Source organism: Rattus norvegicus, chromosome 18 (assembly GCF_021556685.1).
Source record: "Rattus norvegicus strain SHRSP/BbbUtx chromosome 18, alternate assembly SHRSP_T2T, whole genome shotgun sequence".
Taxonomy (NCBI): Eukaryota; Metazoa; Chordata; class Mammalia; order Rodentia; family Muridae; genus Rattus; species Rattus norvegicus.
This window is the reverse complement of record NC_141551.1, coordinates 24,479,391-24,496,404: the sequence shown is the minus strand read 5'-3', so window position 1 is coordinate 24,496,404 and position 17,014 is coordinate 24,479,391. Positions and strand designations below refer to the sequence as shown.

The 17,014-nt window shown below is 41.0% G+C and overlaps 1 long non-coding RNA gene across 2 annotated transcripts in view; it reads left to right on the top strand.

Moving 5' to 3' along the window:
• The first annotated feature begins 1,120 nt into the window (after positions 1 to 1,120).
• The window catches only part of LOC147999712 (uncharacterized), a 40,008-nt gene continuing 24,114 nt past the window's right edge, over positions 1,121 to 17,014 (top strand). For both annotated transcript variants that reach the window (XR_015643122.1, XR_015643123.1), the window contains exons 1-2: positions 1,121 to 1,176; positions 4,475 to 4,527. This is a non-coding gene — a long non-coding RNA (uncharacterized LOC147999712). The remainder of the gene's footprint in view (positions 1,177 to 4,474; positions 4,528 to 17,014) is intronic.

Sequence of the window (17,014 nt, the reverse complement as noted above, 5' to 3'; positions counted from 1 at the left end):
GAAACCAGTCATTGATCTTGTTCAAGATCTCTGGCTTCTGTGGCACCATCAATATTGAATCCACATTGGAACTCCTTCTAGTTAATCTGTTGTTGCCCTGTGTCATGTGAAGACCCTGTAGCTTTGGGTTGGCAGGACTGGCCCTTTAACATGTCTCAACTATTCACAAATGATAAAGATTTTGGAGCGGGCCAACTCAGTGTCCTGGGTCTGGGCCTGGTGGTAGTTGAGCTCATCAGCCTGCCAGCTCTCCCTCCTCCACACTACCAGGGTGAGCTTTCCAGCACTGCTCTCGCTGGGCCACCAGATGCCACCATTGGCAGGAGGCTGGTTCAGTTCTCCTGCTCTCCTACCCACACTCATGCCTCCCAAGCCAGAGCCAGTGTGCCCATCAAGGTTTGGGGCCCTCTCTCCCATGTGCTGCAGCCAGTGAGGGACTGGACCAGCTCTCCCTCTCCTGTACCCTCAGGGTTGGCTCACCTGTGCCTTCTCAATCAGGCTCAGCTCCACTGTGTTGCTCAGATGAGATGAAGGACTTGCTCTCCTGAGTGCTACAGCCAGTGAGGGGGCAGGGCTAGCTCTCCTCCTCTCATGAACCCAGGACCAGGTCTCCCAACACTGCAGGTGGTGAGAGGGGGAGAGGGAAGGCAACAGTCCCACACCCATGTCATCTCATGGCAGAGGCAGCAGGGCCAGCTCTCCTGCACCCCCTCGACTAGAACCAGCCCTGCTGTGCTGCTCAGGTGAGGCTCAGGGCCTGGTCTCCTGAGTGCTGCAGGTAGTGTGGGGCAGGGCCAGTTTTTCCACTCTCCTGTGGTCAGGTTTCCCAATTGTCTCAGGTAGCAAAGGGTGAGGGGGCAGAGGGTATCTGCCCCCAATCAAGGCCATCTCATTTCAAAAGAAGTCACAGAGTCAGCTCACTCTTACTCATGCCTGAGGGATCAGCTTACCTGCCCTCCCTTCAGCAGAGCCAGCCCTATTGTGCTGTCCAGGAGAGGTGCCAGGTCAGCTAGCTCTCCCAAGTGCTGCAGCTGGTGAGGGGCAGGGCCAGCTCTCCCAAACTCATGACTCAACTCTCCAAACTCCTGAGGTGGCAAGGGGTGGGGATGGAGGTGGGGAGCTCAAATCACCTCTGTGATGTCTGGGCTAGACACGATGCCTGCTTTTCTGCCACAGGTGAGAGATGGGGCTAGCTCTCCAGAGAGCACGGTAGCCAGTGAGGTGTGGGACCAATTCTGCACAGCTCCTGGACATGCATGTGGTCCCCAGTAGCTGATTTAACCAGAGATGCCCTCATGTTCTCTAGAGGTGACATGAGCCACGGTCTACACTGACTCCTGTTACTATGTAGCCAGGGACACAGGCGCAGCCCTCAGTAGCAGCTCAGCAGTAGTTCCAAATTTAATCTTTTGTGAAGTTTCTATAACAATTACACTAATTTACATTCCTGTCAAGAACACAGAGTGGCTCCCTTTCCTTTGTGTATTAGCTAACACCAGTTACCTTTTAACTTTTTGTTAGTAGTCACTCTTGCTAGAGTTACTGAGGTTTTGATTTTCATTACTCCAGTCTTACAGATGGTGATGCACCTGTTTTTACAAATCTATTCTGGAGAAGTGTATTTAGATCCATGACATATTTTATAAAGTAATTTGGTTATTTATTTCTTGCTGTTGAGTTGTTATAGATTTTAGCTGTTAATCCATGTGTAGTTTTAATGTCTTTTTCCCTTCCGTAGGCTTCATCTTCTCATTACTAGCTATTTCCTGGGCTGGGCTGACATTTTGATTTATCTACTCTTGCTCTTTTTTTTCTTCTGTCTGTGCATTGGGATCATATCTGAATAGTCAAAGCCCAGATCAGTGCCACCAAGCTTCCCCCTGTATCTTTAAGTAATATTATAGTTTTGATTTTATAGTTTAAAAAAGTATCGATTTTATTTGACTTTTGCATGTGTTGTGAGACCAAGGCTTCATTTCAATCTTTTCCACGTGGCTATTTAATTTTTCTAGTACCATCTATTTAACAGACTGCAGCCACCCTCACTGCTGTCCTTGGGGCTTTTGTTAAAAATCAGTTTATTTTAAACGTGTGGCTTTTTTTCTGGACCATCTATTATAACCCATCGGCAGATGTGTCTGTCCTTGTGCCAACTCTGTGCTATTTTGCCTACCACTCTAGTCTTAGAGGTTTGAATGTGGCCCTTTGAAGTTTCTACGTTGGAAGTTTAGACTTCAAGGCAACAATGGTAAGAAGTGATGGGACTCAGCAGATAGGGCCGGAGGAAATCGGTGCAGGAACGGCCCATCAGATCTCCTCGACATCTGAAGCCCTCTAGGGATACTTGGCATGGGAGCAAGCTTGTCTGTACAGTTGCTTTTCTGCCTTGCAATAGGGCTCCTTTCTCTCACAGTGTCCCAGCTCCTGTGACGTCATCTCATGCCATGTCCTTGCCAGAGTTGAGGAAATCCTGCCTATATCCAGAAGTGGGAGGACAGACTTTCCCACACTTTTGGGTCTTTTTCAATTTCTTTCGTTGGTGGTTTATAGTTTTTAGTATAGGGATCTTTCATCTCCTCGACAATTGGATTCCTAAGTATATGATTATTTTGTGGCCGTTGTAAATGGGATTCTTTTAGTGTTACCACCATATATCTCAGTGTATGCACATGCTATTTATTTTTTTACGTTTTGACTTGGTGTTCTGAAACTTTCTTCAATTTGTTGGCTCTCACAGTACCCCCTGCCCAGTGCGGTATGTCAGGACTTTCTATTAATATAAGGTCATACTTACAAACAGAGACCACATAACCCTTTCAAATTTGGATATCCTCTCTTTTACCTAATTGCCCAGGCTGGGATTTCAGCACTTTAATGGAAGTGCAAGAGTGGAACCTTCTTGTCTTTTTCAGGAGAGTGTTTCCATTTCCTCACTGAATGTCACACCATCTGCGAGGCCTTCATCTCTGTTGTGTGGAAGAACTTTGTCTCTACACCTAACTCATAGAGAGATTTTATGGTGCAGGAATGCCAAATTCTGTCAGATACCTTTTAGACAGCTGGTGTGCTTCTTTTGTTCGGTTGACGTGGTGTATCTACTGGTTTGCCTGTGGTGAACGGCTCATAACTATGGGATGCATTTCCCTTGGTCAATAAGCCCTTTTAAGTGTGGATGAAATTTTTCTTTTACATTTTTTAAAAATTTTATTTACTATGTGTATGTGGTGGGGAGAGAGATGTGGCAAGCCCGACTCAGCATAAATGCGAAGGTCAGGAGAATTTGTGAAAGTTGGCCCTCCTTCCACCATGTACGCTCTGTGACTACTCGGGCCTGGTGGCACACACCTTTACCTGCTAAGCCATCTTGTGGGACCAGTGGTGTTGGGTTTAATTTTCTATTTTGCTGAGACTTTCTTCGTTCTTCAGAGATATTAGATTGTAGTTTCTATGTTCTCTCTCTCTCTCTCTCTCTCTCTCTCTCTCTCTCTCTCTCTCTCCTGTTCTCCCCTTTCTGTTTGCAGCCCCTCCCCCACCTGTCATCATTCCCTTAGCTAGTTTTGGTGTCAGGATAATGTTTACCTCATGAATGGTTTTGAAGTATCTCATTCTTCTAAATTTTCTTGTGGATTTCACCAGAATTACTATATCTGTTCTATTTTGGCTTTCGTTTGTTTGTTTGGTTTGGTTCGGTAGAAGTTGGCTACAAGGCAATCAGATATCCCTGGATTATTTTGTTTTGTCTCACCAAGACCCCTACATGGGCTCATCGCCCAACCTGTTATTCTGTTCAGATTTTCCATCTTATGACTTGACTTTGGTAAGTTTTATATACTAAAGAGTTTTCACCTGAGCTTCCTCCTTTTCCCCTAGCTGTTTCTTGATTTTATCTTTTTTAATTCCTCAATTTGTCCTCTCTGCTTTCTGCTCCCTTCATTCTCCCCTGACCTTCATTTTCCTATTTCTCTCAGCTTTGGGTTTAGTTTATTCTTGTTTTAATTTCTTACACTGAAATGTACTGACAGTTCATGTTTCTGTTGTGAGTGAAGGCACCTGTTTCTATAAGCTTGCCTTGCAGAATTTCTTTTGCTGAATCCCAAAGGTTTTGACATGCTGTGTTTTCATTTTTTTGTTTGTTTTCAGAAATCAAGTCTCTCCTTTAATTTTCTTTATGGACTCATTTCTAATCTTATAACGTTTTCGTTAGAATATATAATTGGAATGATCTCAATCTTGCCATATTTGTTAAAAAAAAAAAAACTGCTCTGAGGCCCAATGTAACCTATCATGGAGAATGTTCAAGAAGAATGTCTATTTTTTTCCACTAGATGTAATATTCTGTGAATGTCTTTTAGGTAGACTGGCTGGGATTATAGTTATATCTAATTCCTTCTTATTAATTATCTGCCTATTGTTATTGTGTCTATGCTATCAAAGTTGGCCATTATTGGTTTGTAATCTACCTCTCCCCTTTCAGACTGGCTTTAGGTGGGAATACTTTTCAACAGTAAGCCTGTCCAGATATTCCAGGTAAGCTATCTGATAGTCCCTTGTACCTGGACTGTGATGGCCATGGTGGTAGTGGAGTTGTCTTAAGCATGGTCTTCCTGTAGTTGCTAAAACGCTGAGATGGAATCCTGAGCCTGCTGGTGATGACACAGTCTTGGGGTGTGGTCGAGAGTTTGCGACTATCAAGGTTTTTAATACAGCCCAAGGCTGTAGTGATGTAGTTGGATTGACTTCATTTTGTTGAGGTTTCAGTTTCTGCCTGAAGCCAAGGCGGATCTGAGATCGAAGTCCATTGGTGCAACCGAGGTATCAGGATAAACCCAGTGATATCGTTCAGTATCAGGGCCCTGGTATCTGGTACTATGCTGACCTGAGTTTGGGAGGGGAGATGTGGGTAATGTGAAACTTCTATTCCTACCTTCCTTGATGTCTCTGTATTTATTATCATCCTACAAGCATGACCATACTCCAGCCTGTCACCCAGTTTCTTAACTCTTGGAAAAGCATCTTTATAAATGGAAAGAGGCTCAAATCCACGTTTCTAAGGGGAGTTAACGGGGAAGCTCACTGTTGAGCCATTGCTCTGCCTTTTACATTCCAATTTCTAGAAGATTTTGACCAACTTAGCTAATGCAATTGCTTGGTTTGTGAGCATAAAGACTCTCCTACGACATAAAGAGATCTTGTTCTAAAACAAGATGAGTGACATTCTAACATGGCTGTGGTTAACGCAACCTATGCTTACTAGTGTTCTAAATCTCCACAATTCTCCATATTTTGCTTTGTGAGGTATTTGAAGAATGAGCAAGAAAGTGAGGCCAGCAGAGGAAATTTGTAGAACAGTAGACCAGACCTAAGCTAACACACACACACACACACACACACACACACACACACACGTATATATACTTACTTATAACCCTATCTTAGCTAATATACTACCTTACAACACTATCAAATTGTTCGAAGAGACAATTGTTTCTTCTAGTAATTTCCAATCATAGTTAAGTTTTACACTGACAAAGGGGAGTTTCACAGGTCAGTTTGAATCTCAGAGCAAAAACCAAAATGAACAAACAAAAACAAACAAACAAAAGAAGTCACACTTGATAACAACAATTCACGTACTATCTCAGGATAACAGATGGTCTGCCCTCCTTTTCAATGACAAAATTCATACATTTTCAGTAAGCTACGCTTATGGAAACTAGCGTGATCTGAATACTACTGTTAAAGCCGCAAACTCCTGCAGTTTTAAGTAATACTATGAGCAATGTTTAATGAGCTTTTTTTTTTTTTTATTTAAATCCCGGTTGCCTTTTTGAGCCCCACTAGGCGGTTGCGTCATCCATTTCCTTATCTCCGCAGAGACACTGACTGGTACGGGAGGTGCACTTGTGAGCCGTGTTACCTGCTTCTGCCCCTTCATTCCTCGTTAATATTTTAAAAGATTGCTACAGCTCTTGCTCTCGGTTTCAAGATTCCCCAATTATAAGCCACCCCCTCCTGGGTTTTTGAAACAGCGTCCTTTGCTGTATCCTAGGCTAGTTTCGAATGCGTGAAACTCAGAACAATCCTTTTGCCTCTGCCCCCCAAGTACTGGAATTATTGATGTGACGCACTACACCTGTCTCCTTTTATTTTAAACTTTTAAAGTAAGGTCATGCCAAAGGTCTGAGAAGAGGAAATTTTTCCTTTATGCTTAATTTTGATTTTGTGTCTTACTAAAGATCTTGGCACCTCCCCCACCCTCCCACCCCCACTCCTCCACCCGTGCAGTGCCACCTTCCAAAAGATTGATAAAGAGATAAGAAAACCGTGACTATTCTCTCTTCGGTGAGTTTGCTTAAGGCAGGACCAAAGATTGCTTCAGGTAGAGCCTGAGACCTGCCAGTTCTTGCAAGGATTTGCATACCAAGGTGTTAGCTCCAACTCCAGCAACAGAGGTTGGCTACAGCCAAGTCCCCGAATTCTCTTTCTTCAGTGTTCCTGGAACGACCTCATCAGAGCAGAAAAACGAGCAAACAGAGCCCAAAGAATAGTGCCCTCCTAGCCTATCCATTTGCACAGTTGTGGTTTAAGAAGCTGGCAGAGGCACGGAAATGAAAAAAAGAAATCAAAATTTGCCCCAAGATGTCTGTCTAATTGAAAAGACATAGTAAATTTGTGAGACTGACTGAGAGGAGCCAATAAGGGATACAAACCAGGGCCTGAGACAGAATGGGGCCAGACAGGACTTGAGTGGTTCAGACATTGAATGAGAACCAAGAAGGAGCCACCATAGACTGGTCAAATCCGCACTCGCATCTGTCTAGAAGGTACTTCAGGGGATGAAAAAGTACTTGTCCTTATCACTTCTAAGTTAAATGTTGCATTGGCAACAATAACTAATTATAGAACTTGTCTGTTACATGAGTTACAAGTGTTGTGTATTGATTGCCTAAAGCATGCCAAGAACCTTTTACCCTTTCCCTGTTACTCCAGGAAGACTTCTCCTCTCATATTGGCAGTGCAGGCAGTATAACAGCTAACATTTCAAGGTTAAAATTCTTCACCAGTGCAAACTCTTGTATATGTGTGTATGTGTGAATATATATGTGTGCTCATGTGGGTGTACATGCACATGTACGTGGAGGCCAGAGGCACCATTCCTCAGGTGCTGTCAGTCTTGCCTATAGAAACAGGGATTCTGTAGTGGGTTAGGCTGGCGGCCTGTGCGTTCCTGGGATCCACTTGCTTCTGTCTCCCAGGTGCTGAGTTCCAAGTACATGTTACCACCTTCAGCTTTGCACTTTCTACGTGGCTTCTAGGGATGAAACATAAGGTCATTTAATAATTCAGGGACAAACTATTCCCTCCCAGGGATGTGACTAATGAAGAGAAGTTAAGATTACAAACTTCTAAATCTTAGAACTGAACACTATTAATCTCACCCTCAAGAGAAATGAGAAAATCAGAAAGGAGATGTCAATTTTGAGAAATAAAGAAAATTTTAGAATATTAGATGGATTTAAAAAATTCAAGTCTAATCATTTTGTATTTATATAATGGTAGATTTTTTTTTAGGGAAGACAAAAATCATATAGTACTTGTTGACCTAGTAAACAGTGGGAATTTAGTATTTAAGAATAAGAAGAAATCATTTCAGGTTTCAAGTGGTCATTTTATGTGATTTATAGGGAATACTTGTAGGATGTCTGTGGGGACATTAGAGGCCACTACAGTGGTCTAGGGTATGGGTGGTTATTATTGGTATTTAAATGGCCTTACCTGAGATAGAAGCACAGAGATTTAAGATGTAGCTTGGAGTTTGGACAGTGAGAGTTTGGTGATTGTGTAGATGTCATAAGGAGAAAGAAGGTCCAGAGTCTATTAATGGGTTTGCCTTCAACCAGTGTATGAGTGTGTTTGCAGTTACTGGTGTGAGAAAAATTGGAAAAAAAATCCTAATTTACAAATGAAGGCAGGACTCTAAGATAATTCTTAGGTTAGATTTATTTAAAGGATCAGAAAAATAAATTCCATTATACCAGTAATTGTTGCTTATTAGTATGATGGTCTCCAGATTATGAGGAAAACAAAATAAAGAGACTGGGGCTGGGAGGAAGTAGTGCACACTTTCATTTGTCTTCTTCCAGTGGGTTCGTATGGGCAGTGTTAATTCTCTCAGCAACCTTGAATGGTCATCCGTGTATTCATAACTAAGGAAGCTCATCCAGTCCTTGACAGTCAGCTATAAGGCATGGGATATCCCAACGTACAGTGCCCAGCCTGTATAATCCTCAAACTTCAACCCAGTACTCACTTCTGGGCTTTACGAGGACACAACTCGGATCTCAGGGCTTCAGACTCAGCAAAGGAAGACCTTTTGGATCCACGGCACTGTGGCTTGGGTCCACTGAGTTACCCATTTACTAAACCAGTGAGAAGTCAGGAGTTCTGGCTTACCAATTTTAAGGTTGAGATTCTTTTTAAATATTCAGAGGGAAATCTCAGGGGATGTGACCAAGTTTTTCGTTGTCTACTAAGTATTTAAAACTCACAAGAGGGGGCTGAAAAGATGGCTCATCCAGTGGTTAAAAGCAGCAGTTGCTCTTCCAGAGGTCCTGAGTTCAATTCCCAGCAACCATATGGTCACTCACAATGAGATCCAATGCCCTCTTTTGACATTCATACGTACATGCAGACAGAGCACGCATACATAAAATATGTAAGTAAATAAAATTAAAAAATTTTTTAGGGGCTGGGGATTTAGCTCAGTGATAGAGCGCTTACCTAGGAAGTGCAAGGCCCTGGGTTCGGTCCCCAGCTCCGAAAAAAAGAACCAAAAAAAAAAAATTTTTTTTTTCTTGCAGAAGCCAAGAGATCAAAAAAATAATGAGGAAGTCACCTGCATTGAATGCTAATATGCTTTAGTAAAATACAGTGTCTTCTCATTCAGTCACAAAGATCAAAATTCGATAGAACTGGAGATCATGTTAAATGAAATAAGCCAAGCCCAGTATTGAATTTTTTCTCTTATGAAGTGCTTATATTTAAATAACACAAGAAAGAGAAGGGGGCCTATGAATGGGAAGAAAGAGGTCTTTTCTAGTTTGCTTTTCGTTGTGATAAACACTATGACCAAAAGCAACCTGGGGAGGAAAAAAAACTTACTTGATCTTACATTTTATAGTCCATCACTGAGGGAAGGCAGGGCAGGGACATAGAAACAAAAACTAGAACAGAGACCACAGAGGAGTGCTACTGGCTATCTCATTTGCTTGTTCAGATCCCTTCCTGACATAACCCAGGACCCCCTACCCAAGGATGGCACTGCTCACAGTGGGCTGAACTCTCTTGTGTCATTTAACAATTATGAAAATTCCCTACATGGTTTTAGAGAGATGTTTCACTGGTTACAAGCATCGGTGCTCGTCTGGAAGGCCTGGGTTCCACTCACCAATATAAGTTTACGTGGTAGACCAGAGGCGTATGTAATTCCAGTCTCAGGGGATCTGACACCCCTTGCTGGCCTTCTCAGGCACAGGCACATGTGAAAGCAAAACAACCATATGCATAATAACAACATTTTTTTAAAGGGAAATTTCCCCACAGGCTTGTCTACAAACCAGGCTCATGGAGACAATTCTATAGCCGAGGGCCTCTCTTCCCAGATATGTAAAGTTGACAATGATAGGTTCAAAAATGGGATGAGGAGGTGAGAGGGTGAAGAAACGTGTGTGGCATAAAGAACAAAGAAGTACTAATTATGAAGAAGAGAGAGACCAAGAAGAGGGATAGGGACAGGTAGGTCCGGAAGACCAGAGAGAAATCAAGGAAGAACAAATTATAATGGTGTCCACAAAAAACACTGCCAAGGAAAACCAATACTTGGGTTGTAGAAAGGAGGTAGTTGAGCAAGTCAGGGCAAGTGTGTAGGCAGCGTTCCTCTGTGGTGTCTGCTTCAGTTCCCTTCAGGTTTCTGCCTCGAGTTCCTGTCTTGGCTTCCCTCAGTGAAAGACTGTAAAGAGTAAGATCAAATAAAGTTCAAAGATCAGAAACCGTTTTGTTTTTCAGTATGGGGGAATCAATTGAGCTTACAGTTATGAATACTCCAGTGCAGAGAAAAGAATTAATGGTGCAAAGTGAAAAACGTGATTGTGGCATTGCCATGATTTTCGGGCGATGGCTTGTCTTTGGGCATCGACGATGAGTCAAAGAAGCTCTCGAATAAAAGAAAACAGGGTTTTCTTCTTTTCAACAAGTTCTGCCTGGTCTTGCTGTCCATATAGGGGTGTGGAAGAAAAGCTCTTATGGTGAATCAGACAGAACATGCCCCCACCATATATTAGGCTTGACTTCATAACAAGTTACTCTACTCCTCTGACCCATGTGTTTCTCATTTAATAAGTGAAGCTCGGAGGAAGTTCCCCTGGGTTTTTTTTTTTTGAATATTCTGTGGAAAATGCCATGGAGTGAAGGCCATAAGGATTGGCATGTGTTAAATGCTGAACCCATCAAGACTCTGCCTTTCTCCATGTTTCTCTGAGGTTCCATTGCTTTCTCTATTATTTCTGTGGCCACTATGAAGATTTTTCTCATGGGGCTTCCTCTCCCCAGCAAAGGTCAGTGTTTCCTTATGCCCTATTTTCTCCATCCACGTAGATAGTGATTCATTTGCCCACTGTCCTATGACTGTTATGATTGTAATATGGGCATTGGTGGTTTTCCAGTGGGCATTTAGAATCTTCTCATGGCTTTTAGGAAATTCTACTTGAATGTTAATCTTCTAATTAAGGTTAAGCACATCAGAGAATTAACTTCCTTGTTTCTGTTACAACACGCAGCCATTCGTCCCTACCAGTATGACACCTGGGGAAGTTGGCCTTGTACTCAGTCTAACTCCAGGCAGTAGTCTGTTTCTACAGGGATCATACACTTATTTTCAAATGATTCATACCATATCTTATCTCCAACTCTGTAAGTATTGAAAAACATTTTTTCTTGATATAGTGATTAGTCTCCAATAAACACTTTAGGTTGGAGTATCAATTAACAAATGAGAGATTCATTGTTATTGTATCTCAAGTGTGATTCTTTGAAGTCAAAGTGTGTTTTGTTTTTCTCTAGAGGACACAAAACTATTCAGCACATAACTGAGATAGAAGAGTGATACCTCTCAGCTCAGAGATCACTGTTTTCTCCTGAGTTCCTCATAAGCAAGGAATAATCAAGCTCATATGCTGCAACCATTCCTGTTTGTTTTTTACATATAAGCCAATAAGTTACTCTCTACACTCCTCTGGCTATCACAGCAACAACTCAGGGGTAGACGAAAAAAAAAATGTGGTCCTAATTGCTGGTCTGGAAATGGACTTTGGCAATGTAAGTTCAGAGGGAAATGGTAGGGAGAAACAGATGTCAAAAAGAAGTAAACACAGGAGTTTGAATAGCTCCTTTAGACCTGCAGGTAGGATTATTCAATGTTATCTTTGAGCTCTAAGGAACTCACCACAAATGTAAAAAGACAATGAAGCCCAGGCCTTCTAGACATGTCAGCAAATTGACCTTTTCCATCATATCTGCTATTTACTCAGTGAACAGAACACATAGGTCACAGATAAGTGCTAGTCTGTATATATTTTATGGGGGCATTCCTTGTGGTTTCGAGGCTGTTGGAGTGTCAATGGGAAGCTGGGGTTGAAATGTTATCGTCAAATCATGTTTGTGTTAACCTTTGTAACATGCCAAATGAAAAGGAGTCCTTGGGAAAGCCCGGAAAACTTGGAAGAAGGGAGGAAGGAAGTAGTGTGTGACTAGTAACCTTTAGAAAACTGATAACAACGTAGTTGACTCTGAGCCAGGAGTGGGTGGTAAAGACAAACAGGAAGGCAACACCATAGGAACAGAAACTACTACTCGCACTTGTAGATCTGTGATCCAGATTTTGTCTGATTCTCTTCCTTCGCTACAGTTGTGGCTTTTCAAGCAGTAAATCTTTACTTTAAAGGAAAGGTCCTTTTCACAAAGGTCTCAGCTGTTGAAAACTTGGTTTCTTCTCTTTGGACTGGACAGAGCTCTCCTCTCTAATAGGAGTCACATTCTTACCAAGGTCCCAGTTACACAGCAATCTCAGCAGATCATGTTCTGCTCCCTACTCCTGACAAGCAAGATCAAGACACAAGTGTAGGAGAGAACTTTCTGCATCAGACCGTGATGGTACGAGAAAAACCCTCACCAACTGATAAATGGGATTATGCAGATTAAAATGCTTCTTACAGCAAAGGGAATGATAAGCAAAGTGAAAGCAAGTGACTGCTCTTCATTACATCATACTATAGTGTGTCTACATCCCATGACTGTTTAAAGGGCGAGAAGTTTCTAAGAATGTTGACTCATGGGTTGGAGCACATGCGGGACTGCCAACTCTCGAGACCAAATAATCATTGTCCCTTCTATTCTGAATACGTGTTTGGGACAAATGGTTTCCTTATCCTTTCCCTCCTCGGGGCTTGATGAATTTTCCTCGCAGTCTTTCTGTGCATTGTCTCAGAGATGCTCTTGATTGCTGTCCTGTTACCTTAAGACTCCAGTCTATGAGACAGGACACTAGTTCTGTAAGTCTAAATTAGAGTTTTATTGCTGTGAAGAGATATGATGACCAAGTCAATTCTTATAAAGAAAAACATTTAATTGGGGCTGGCTCACAGTTTCAGAAGTTCAGTCTATTATCATCATGGCAGGAAGTATGGCAATGTGCAGGCAGACCTGATTCTGGAGGAGCTCAGAGTTCTACATGTTGATCCACAAGCAGCAGAAGGACTGTATCAGAGTGGCCAGATTTGAATATATATATATATATATATATATATATATATATATATATATATATATATGACCTCAAAGCCCCACTTTCACAGACTACACCTCCTAATAGTGCCACTTTCCATGGGCCAAGCATATTTAAACCACCACAAAGCCCAAACATAGGATCTACCCCCTTGGGCTAACATTGTTGTATACTGAGGACTAGCTCACTAGGCTATTTCTTCCAATAAGCATTAAGACTATGAAGCCCAATTGCTTGGGCTAAGTAAAATTTTCTGCGCATTCTCCTATTCATAATACAAATGAATTATAGAAGTCATCATGTAGGGAGTTGATTTGTTAAATCATATAACCACTGTGACTCATGCATTTTTGTTAAACTAGTCAAGCCTTTAACATGAAAAACTAACAAAAGGCCTCTGCAAGTCACGAGAAAATCAGGAAGAATAGGAAATAGCAACACGCCTTTTTGTAATTTCATTAAAATTAAAATAGAGTTTATCACTTAAGAAAATAGAAAAATTTAAATCAGAGACATGAGAAGAAATTCTTCTCTTAAAGTAGGCAACAAAAAGACTCACATTTTTAAAAAAATATTAGTTAATGATTATGGTTTTGATTGAATCCACATATGAACACTGTCAGTAAGTATGAAATAGTGAAGGGCGGAAAGTTCCTCTTCACTCTGTGGACAATTTCCCAGATTATTTAAAATTTCGTTGAACTCATCTGTCAATGTATGAGGCCATTGCTGTGTTGCTGGGCTCCTTCTAGCATTTCTGTAGGACAGAGCCTATGAGGTGGCACATTCTGTCCTTGGTGAATGTGGAACCATTCACTGGTACAGAGTCCTCTAACCCGGGGCCACATCCTTGGAGGAAACTGACTTTCCCTCCCCAGGAAACCATCAGTTGTCCATAGCTCCTGAGTACCAGGTGGTGGCTCATGAACACCCCATCCTCCAAGCTAAAATGTTGACTGACTTGATCTCGAGCAGAATATATTCCTGATCCACAAGTCAAGATATATTTTATCCACAAATACCTACATATCACAAATATGCATTTCTGGTGTGCTGCTTGACAGAGTTCAAGTCATTCTGGATATAATGGTTCAAAAATATTTTCTTCTATCTAATGTAATCTATTTTAAAATTAATAATTGTGATAACTAATCTTCCCCAAGGAAATGTGTCTTGTTAGATATTATACTGATGGTTGTTTTGAAGTGTCACTCTGTTCTTGACTTACATAGAATCCTTTCCACTGAAAAGTATACCAGCTAGTAATCTAAATGGCCTCCAGTGAGGTGTGCAGTTAGGGAGCCAATCAAGAGGAAGATGAGAGCTCAGATTTTCAGTATCATTTGAGAATAGCTTATCTTGAGTGAAAATCGAAGTTTGTAAATTAAACATTTATCATATATGTGAAAGACATCTTAAGTTCTAGGACTCTAGAGGGAAAGCATACATTCTCCCTGATAATGGAATCAATTCATGGAACTTTCAATACTATTTGGTCTACATATGGAGCATACGGAGGTGGTGAGAATAGGAAAGATAAGAGAACATTCTGGATTTTTTTTTCTAGGCAAATTTTTAAGACTCATAAACTTGAACAGAGGCCATCTGTTTATCCTAATGTTTATCCAACTCGTTGACAGAGAGAAAAATCGAGTGTTTATATCTTGAAAAATACAAAGTCAGTGACTAAACCACTAGGTTATTAAGAGCCAATTTAAAAATAGCAAATGGGGCTGGAGAGATGGCTCAGCAGTTAAGAGCACTGACTGCTCTTTCAGAGGTCATGAGTTCAATTCCCAGCAACCACATGGTGGCTCACAACCATCTGTAATGAGATCTGGTGCCCTCTTCTGGCCTGCAGTCACATATGCAGGCAGAATGCTATATATAAAAATTAAAAAAAAAATGCTTTAAAAAAAATAGCAAATGACCACCATGTTGTACCACTCCAGAGATGTCATTGTAGCTATTGTGCCTGTGAAGTAAGTGTGATTGCTAACTCAGAATTTGCAATCCAGTTTTGACTGGAGGCGAGATTAGCATAGATGAAATCTAAAATATCAAACAAGCACTAATGTAAGAGATGGCCTACGCCAATGATATCAACGATTTTGTCATTGAGGAACAGAAGGTTAAATGGACTAATGTTACCTGGAAAAGCGCTAAAAAACAAAAGCTAGTTAACATCTGTTTAAATACTTCCTTTATTTGATTCACAAATTGATTTATACATTTTATACAGGTATAATCATTAGAAAAATTAACATTTTAAGCAATGTTTGTGACCCTAAAATTGTATGAGTGAATTTTAATCAGTAAACTGCTTTATTTATGTAGTTTTAAGATTTAATGTTTCCCCTTTTCCTGAACAAGGATATGAAGTTGATGGTCCTACAGAGTTTGTAGGCAATCACTACATGTTCAAAGTTATATATTGTAGTTATTCTGAGGTTTTCTGAAATTCTTGCCTGCCCTAGCCTCTCACTGACAGCCATGTATATATCCACAGTCAAAAGCTGAACTATGACCATTTCTCTGTTTCCCAATGGTTATGTAAGCAGTATAGGTGGAAGTCAGCCTAATAATTGAGAGGCATGTTTAAATAAATGTTCCACGATGCTCTCTTTGTTCTGTAATATCCAATTTTCAAATAATTTTAAAAGATACAAGATTGAGACATTTAGAAAGAAATATGTAGGTTATACAAAGACCCTATGTGTGGATATTTGAATCTAAAAGGACCTACATAGGCTGTAACCTTAAATTAAACAAATGGAATCCAACTTAGCAGGAATAATTTAAATTTTTAATGTTGATTAATTTAAATTCCAAGTAAGTAAGTGCTCATAGACCTTAAAGTAAAGCAGGGATTATGGTGTTCAGATCTAACTGGGTGAATTTATGTAATCAGGAGACAACACAAGTTAATAGATTCTTCTACTTAACTTAGCTTACCTCAAACAGGATATACAATTGGACCACTGCTGAATTCTCCCCTAGTGTAACACATTCTAAAAAGTTATATGAAGTTAAGAATGTGAAGTGTTCTCTTTTATCTTAGATAAAAGGCATTAAATGAGCTGGGCATGGTACACACCTTTAGTCCCAGCACTCAGGAGACAGAGGCTGATGGATCTCTATGAGTTTTAGGGCAGCCTGACATACATATTGAGTTCCAGGACAACCAAGGCTACATAGTAAGACCTTGGATCAAAAAAAATTAAAAAATAATTCATTAAGTGTCCCCTTCCCCAGGACTTGCTTTCATGGTACCAGAAGGCACAAAGCAAACTTTCAAATGTGGGCAGCAACCAATAGTCCTACCCAGCTATGACCCTAACAGTGACTGAAACGGTGATGCTAACACCAAGGGTGCAGTAACCTCGCACAAGACCATTCATGGTAACCAGCAGCTCACTAACTGGACATGAGGAAAACTGTGCTTTGTACTGGAGGGAAACACAGTGTGAGGAATGGAGGCCCCAAAGCAGACAAAGGGGGCTCAGTCCCTTTGTTAAAGAGTCCAATAAAAAGGCCAAGCTACACAACCATAGCACATATGTAGAGGGCCTAGGTCAAACCCATGCAAGCTCCATGACTGTTACATCAATCTCTGTGAACCCCTACGAGGCCAGGTTCATTGATTCTGTGGGGGTTTTTGTGGTGTCTTTGGCCTCTCTGGATCCCACAATCCTTCCTCCCCTCTTCTGCAGGATTCCCAGAGTTCCACCTAACATTTGTCTGTGGGTTTCTGATGATGTAACCTTTCTTGATCAGGCACATTGTTCAAGAGCTTATAGTTTTATATCTGAATATCTTATCCCATGAGCATACTATTTTTAATTTCCTGATTTACCAAACATGAAAAATTTCCAACCTCCCACTTTTATAACTATCTACATTCACAATTTAATACAACAGCCATCTACTCACACTACAAATTCTTACCAAGTACCAGAAAATAAGTCACACATATTTTAGATTTTGGGACCAAAACCAAGAATGAAAGGCATTGTTCTTTGAAAGAGCTCCAATCTCTGAAAGCTACAAGTATAAACACATGTAGCACGCCATGACTGCTCTAAAGCCATGTGTGGGGGCGGAGAAGGAAAAAGTGAGTTCCTACAGAAAAGTTCTGAATGATTCCAGAAGTAAAAATGGACAGTTTGCAAAGGG